General features: G+C 42.5%; 1 long non-coding RNA gene across 1 annotated transcript; it reads left to right on the plus strand.

Annotated features, from left to right (window-relative positions):
• The first annotated feature begins 318 nt into the window (after positions 1-318).
• LOC136395428 (uncharacterized) lies at positions 319-2,189 on the plus strand. The gene is made up of 3 exons (XR_010749329.1): positions 319-558; positions 1,944-2,025; positions 2,118-2,189. It is a non-coding gene; the product is annotated as an uncharacterized lncRNA (long non-coding RNA).
• Positions 2,190-5,728: the final 3,539 nt, after the last annotated feature.

The raw sequence follows: 5,728 nt of genomic DNA on the forward strand, positions 1-5,728 counted from the left end.
TGCCAAACTTAGTGAAAATCTGACATAAAGTACTTGGTAAGTAATTATTATTATATGCTTTAACTTGCTGTAACTCTGCTTTATAAATTTTATAAAGTAAAGTTAATTCCCTACTTTATAACTCACCATTACCGTGGAACAGGTGGGCAGTTAGAAAATTTTACTACTAACAGAGATACAAAAGTGGGCGGTAGTCATAAAAAGGTTGACTACTCCTGCAATAGGTGATTATGGATATCTGTTCTCTGATCTTCATTCTCTGATCTTCATTATTTATGGGTCAATATTAGATTTTTCCTTCTGTCATCAAGGGCTCTAAGGAGATGCTGAAAACCCAGGGTGGAGTGGAGGTCAGAGTTGCTGGCACCTGGTGACTCCGAGCTCCATCCCTCAAGGAAAGATGTGGTTGGCTGCATGGAGAGTGATCAAGGAAAACCCTGAGAAGAGGCATTCAGAGAGCCAGGAAGAAAGAAGTTCTTCCCCAATGCCTGGCAGACTCAGTGGAGAAAGGCAGCCTCCTCATCAGGCTCCTGACAGTCCATTGTTCTAGAACCACAGGTGAGAACAAAGAGCCTTGGGCAGATTGGTCTGATTCAGTCTCTTTCTCTTTCAGATGTAGAATTTGAGGCATGAGAGTTGAGGTCTTCCTCCTCACCACCCAGTCAAGGCCACGGACCTCCTCCAGCCCTGTGAGTCCAGGTCCCTGCAGCCCATTGGCCTCTCTCCGTGTCTGGGGTCTAGAGATAACTCCTAAATACTTGCATAGACACAAATTGTGCCCAAAATGGTTACATCATGTCAGTTTTAATGTTACTTCTTGAAAGAAAAAGAAAGATTTCCTTACATCTCACGACAACTGTTGGGCAGATAAAATGTATTATGCTCACTTTGTTAAAGTGGCACTGCCCACGTGAGGCCGTCGCCCAGGTGATATTAATGTGTGTTGAGAATCCTTGTAGCCTGGGGCTTGGTTTTGGGATTAAGCCTTTCCCACCCATTTTGGTGTGGGGTGGTACAATCCAATCATGCCTCAGAGAAGTGACTTTGTATTAGAGACTTCCCTATTCTGTATATTGGATTAAAGGTTTTGAATCTACACTATAAAATGGGGGCAGAACGAGAGCTTGCTCTCTTGGTTCCTGGGATGATTAGCATGAGAGAGCAGAGGGAGCAGAGCAGAGAGCAGAAAGAGGCCATGTGGCCAGGAGAAGCAGCCAAGATGGGGGAGTGCTGAGTGAGATGCCAGTTTGTGCAGAGTTTGTATCTGGGATAAGGAAGGAGATGGGGAACTGAGGAGAATAAGGCTGGTGAGCTAGAAACCTTTGATTCTAGGAAACTCGGATAAGTCAGTGGCTTTGTGAGCACTGAATGTGAGTGGGTTTTGGAGCCCAGTGTGTGTTTTTACTTGCCCGCCGGGTACAAGCTAGAATTAAAGAAAATGGCCTATCAGTTTTTGGCTTCGTTGTTTCTTTACTGACTGTCCGAATCCAATGCGAACCTGCATGGGCCAGGAGGCTGCTGTGATGGTAGCCCTGGCCCTGGCTGCTGGCTTTACAACAACCCCCTTTTGATCTGCAGAACAGGAATACTTTATAATAAATCTGCAGTTTTGACGAGCAGATGCTTATGCGCGAACTGCTTACAGAGAGAAGGAAATTGTTCTATTTTTACACTTCCCGTAAGGCTGGGAGACAAAAGCCACCCCTGGGTGTAATTGTAAAGGCAACAAGGAAGCCAATTTTAAGGAAAAGAAAACTTCTTCGATTGATGCAAATGGAACAAACTCCGATAATTTCCTTTTAGAAATCATTATATTCTGCAAGGTGTAGGATGGTCAGTGTGATTTGATTCAACACACAAGAAACAGAAAGAGGGAAGTCAGGAAGGCGTGGCTTCATGTCAAAGTCTGTTTGAGTTAATGAGGGTATGTCTTGCTTTCAAAGGCTTGTGCATGTATTCATTCTCAAAAGTTCCCTGCTTGAATGAGGCTGCTTATTTAAGGCTTGCTGCTGGCACACCGAACAGGTAAAGTTTTCCCAGAATATTTCACAAATTCGGTTGCTAGGTTCCACCTCCCATCACCATCCAAACCTGTCTACTCTTTTCATTTTACCCAGACTCTCAAGAAGCAGTCTCTGCGCTCCGTGTCTACCTCTCCGAAGGAAGCTTTGTGTCCTGGGTTGATGCTGGATGAGGTCCTGTTTTCTGAGATTCAAACATCTTTAGACTTTTTTTTTTTTAAACCTTAGACTCCTGGACTGAGTAGACATTTCAAAAAGGATTTGCCAAATGCTTTAAAATGTTAGAATTGTGGCTGGTGCAAGTGAAGCTATCCAATAAATATTTGTTGACTGAAACCATTGGAATATCATTTAATGGAGAGGAGTCAGGTCGTTGTAACCCGACTATACTGGGACCTTGGACCAGCAATCCTTTATTTTAGAATGTAGGGGTGCTTTACTTAAGACATTGTGTTGAATGTATATTTAAATAAAGAAGAAAAATCTTTCTTTCCATTTTATCTTCAAATTCTTCACCTTGATCCTCAAAGAAGATACAAAGTAAAATAAACTTTGGACTTGAATGGAGCTTTATGATTCTTAAATAAGAGGAAGTCAGGCCCCTTCTCTGCTCAGTGTGCCACTTTCTTTTCCTCAAGGTCATTTCCAGATCCAAACCTCAGAAAAATATTCCAAGATATCCCTAACTCAAAGATGCCTTAAAAGTACACGTCTTGTATTAATATAGTGAGTATGTTCTTTGTTTGTTTAGAAAAGTAATTCAAATTTCTATTTCTAAAAATCACTTTCAACCAAATAGTCAAAAGAAACAGTATTGTAGAAAAATCAGAACAAGTCATACAAATTTGGTATTTTGCAGATATTATTTCATGCTGTGTAAAGTCAAAATCCACAAAATATATGAAGAATGCATTCTACTGCAAACACTGTATTTTGTCAAATTATTTGTCTGACAAAATTAAGTTAAAATTTTTTTTTTCTGATTCCAACATGATAAACACATGAAGAGGCAGTGTAGCCCGAAGGTTAAGGACACTCTGAAGTCAGAGGCCTGCATTAGGCCCCTGGCTCCTCCACTAACTAGGGGTGCATCCATGAGCAAGTTATCTATTCTCCTGCTTCTTTATTTTTTTCTCATCTGTACAATGAGAACATTTGCCATCTAAGTAAAATGGCTTTTGTGAAGAATAAATGAATTAATACACATTAAACACTTACAGTTGTGCTTTATACAAAGTAAGTGCTCAGTTAACCTTATAGAAATTTGGCAAGTTGGAAAGGTATAAAAGAAAAAGTAGAAGTCACCTATTTCCACCACTCACAGAAACTGCTGTGGGCAGTTAGACTTGAGCAGAGCAAAGACAATGGGCCAGATGCAGAAGTTCACCAGGGTGGAGAGCCTCAGGTGTCTAGCAATAGGGAAAATTGGGAAAACAAGGACCTCACTCCCAGAGTGACCTTTCCTCCCCTAGCATATTGCTGGCCATGTGGTTTAGAGCCTCTGACCTTTCATATTGCTGGTTGTGCAGCTTGAGCCCTCTCCTGACCTCTTCTCCCCTGGCATGTTGCTAGTCAGACGGGTCAGACCTCCTTGGAAGGGGAACAAACAAGGGGGCTGGAGAATAGCCCTTACACATCAAGCCCCCAGGACAACGAGGCCTCAATTGTGTGTCAGCTCCAGGCCCAGAAAAGCAGCAAAACCAGACAAGCTACTCCATGGCTGACCTCATGACCAGCTACAATGACTAATGACCCCTGCCTGGCACCAACCAATCAGTGGAGACCATAACCCTAAAAGGACACACAGGAGAACTGATGAATATTCTATTGTGATCCTCCCCGGGGACCTGCAGTATATCCCTGCCTTTAAAAGCCTTAAGGATTTAGGTCCAAGTTCTCCCTGCCAGAGCACACCCTGCCTTCCCACCTCTCCTCCTTACCCCAGGCATGGTTAGCATGCTTTTTTCTTTCTCCTAAACTCCAAGGGTCCTTCTTTTGCCTCTGTGACTTGTTTACTAAAGTGCCTTTCTCTCTCTGTGTCATTCTAAATAAATGTTTTTTGAGTCTCTGTTCTGAATTCTTTCTTTCTTTCTTTCTTTCTTTCTTTCTTTCTTTCTTTCTTTCTTTCTTTCTTCTTTCTTTCTTTTTTTTTTTAACAGAGACAGAGAGAGAGAGTCAGAGAGAGGGATAGATAGGGACAGACAGACAGGAACTGAGAGAGATGAGAAGCATCAATCATCAGTTTTTTGTTGCAACACCTTAGTTGTTCATTGATTGCTTTCTCATATGTGCCTTGACCGGGGTGGGGGCCACAGCAGACCGAGTAACCCCTTGCTTGAGCCAGTGACTTTGGGCTCAAGCTGGTGAGCCTTGCTCAAACCAGATGAGCCTGCGCTCAAGCTGGTGACCTCGGGGTCTCAAACCTGGCTCCTCCGCATCCCAGTCCGACGCTCTATCCACTGAGGCACCACCTGGTCAGGCTGAGTTCTTTCTTAGCCAGAATTCAAGTACCAAAGTTGCTGAACCGACACTTGGCGCCGTTTTCTTGCTGTCACCAACAAAACCGCTCTTAGAATCTCAGCATTTTACTGTCAGTCTTTCCCTATCTGTGCATAACTTGAGAGTGCACTGTTTATAAAAAGGCTGTTCAAGTGATTTGTAAACATTCTGTGCCCCTTCCATAATTCCTTAATTATTTCTCCATTGTTGGACATTTAGGTGGTTTCCAGAATATCAAAACACATTTAAGAAACACTTCATCCTATCCTTATTATACAGAGAGCTGTCTTTGAACCACAGAGCTGTTTTTTCCTTCTTGGCTAGTAAAGTAACACACACTCAGGGACAGTTCACAGAGCATGACAGGACTGTTGAAACATGGTGGGAATGGAGGTTTTTTTAAATCTATGTTTTGGGAGAAAAGTGAACAAGTATGAGAAATAACATAGGATAAGACAGTCAACATTTCTATGTTCTCAGCATGAAACCTATCTCAATTACTTTACATCAATGGTCACCAACCCCCAGCTGCGGACCGGTACTGGTCCGTGGGTCATTTGGTACCAGTCACAGAGAAAGAATAAAAACTTACATTATTTCCTTTTCATTTATACTTAAATCTGAACAATGTTTTATTTTTTAAAAATGACCAGATTCCCTCTGTTACATCCGTCTAAGACTCACTCTTGATGCTTGTCTCAGTCACGTGATACATTTATCCCTCCCACCCTAAAGGCCGGTCCGTGAAAATATTTTCTGACATTAAACCGGTCTGTGGCCCAAAAAAGGTTGGGGACCACTGCTTTACATGTACTAACTGGGTCTCACAGCCACCCGAAAAGGTAGTTCTATTATTATCTCTCCTTAACAGATGAGACAGGTGAGGCATGGAATGGTTAAGGCCTTTCTCAGGGTCACCACTCCAGTCATATGCAGAGATGGGACTGGAACCCAGCCAGTCTACCTCCAGAAACTGTATTCTCAGCCACTTAATCTGCACTTTTTATGTTAGGGTGTTTATTCTGGGTATTTAATCAGGAATATTTCACTGCTGCTCTCCTTTCTTTATTCTTTATTAGGAAGACAATAGAAAGATCAAGTCAATTTTGGTAAAAGGATACTCCCCCCCCCCCCGCCCCCATATAATAGCCAAAGCTTGGATGGGCTTTCACATAATGGACTATTTAGGCATTTGGCTTCTGCACTCC

This window comes from Saccopteryx leptura, chromosome 2 (assembly GCF_036850995.1).
Source record: "Saccopteryx leptura isolate mSacLep1 chromosome 2, mSacLep1_pri_phased_curated, whole genome shotgun sequence".
Taxonomy (NCBI): Eukaryota; Metazoa; Chordata; class Mammalia; order Chiroptera; family Emballonuridae; genus Saccopteryx; species Saccopteryx leptura.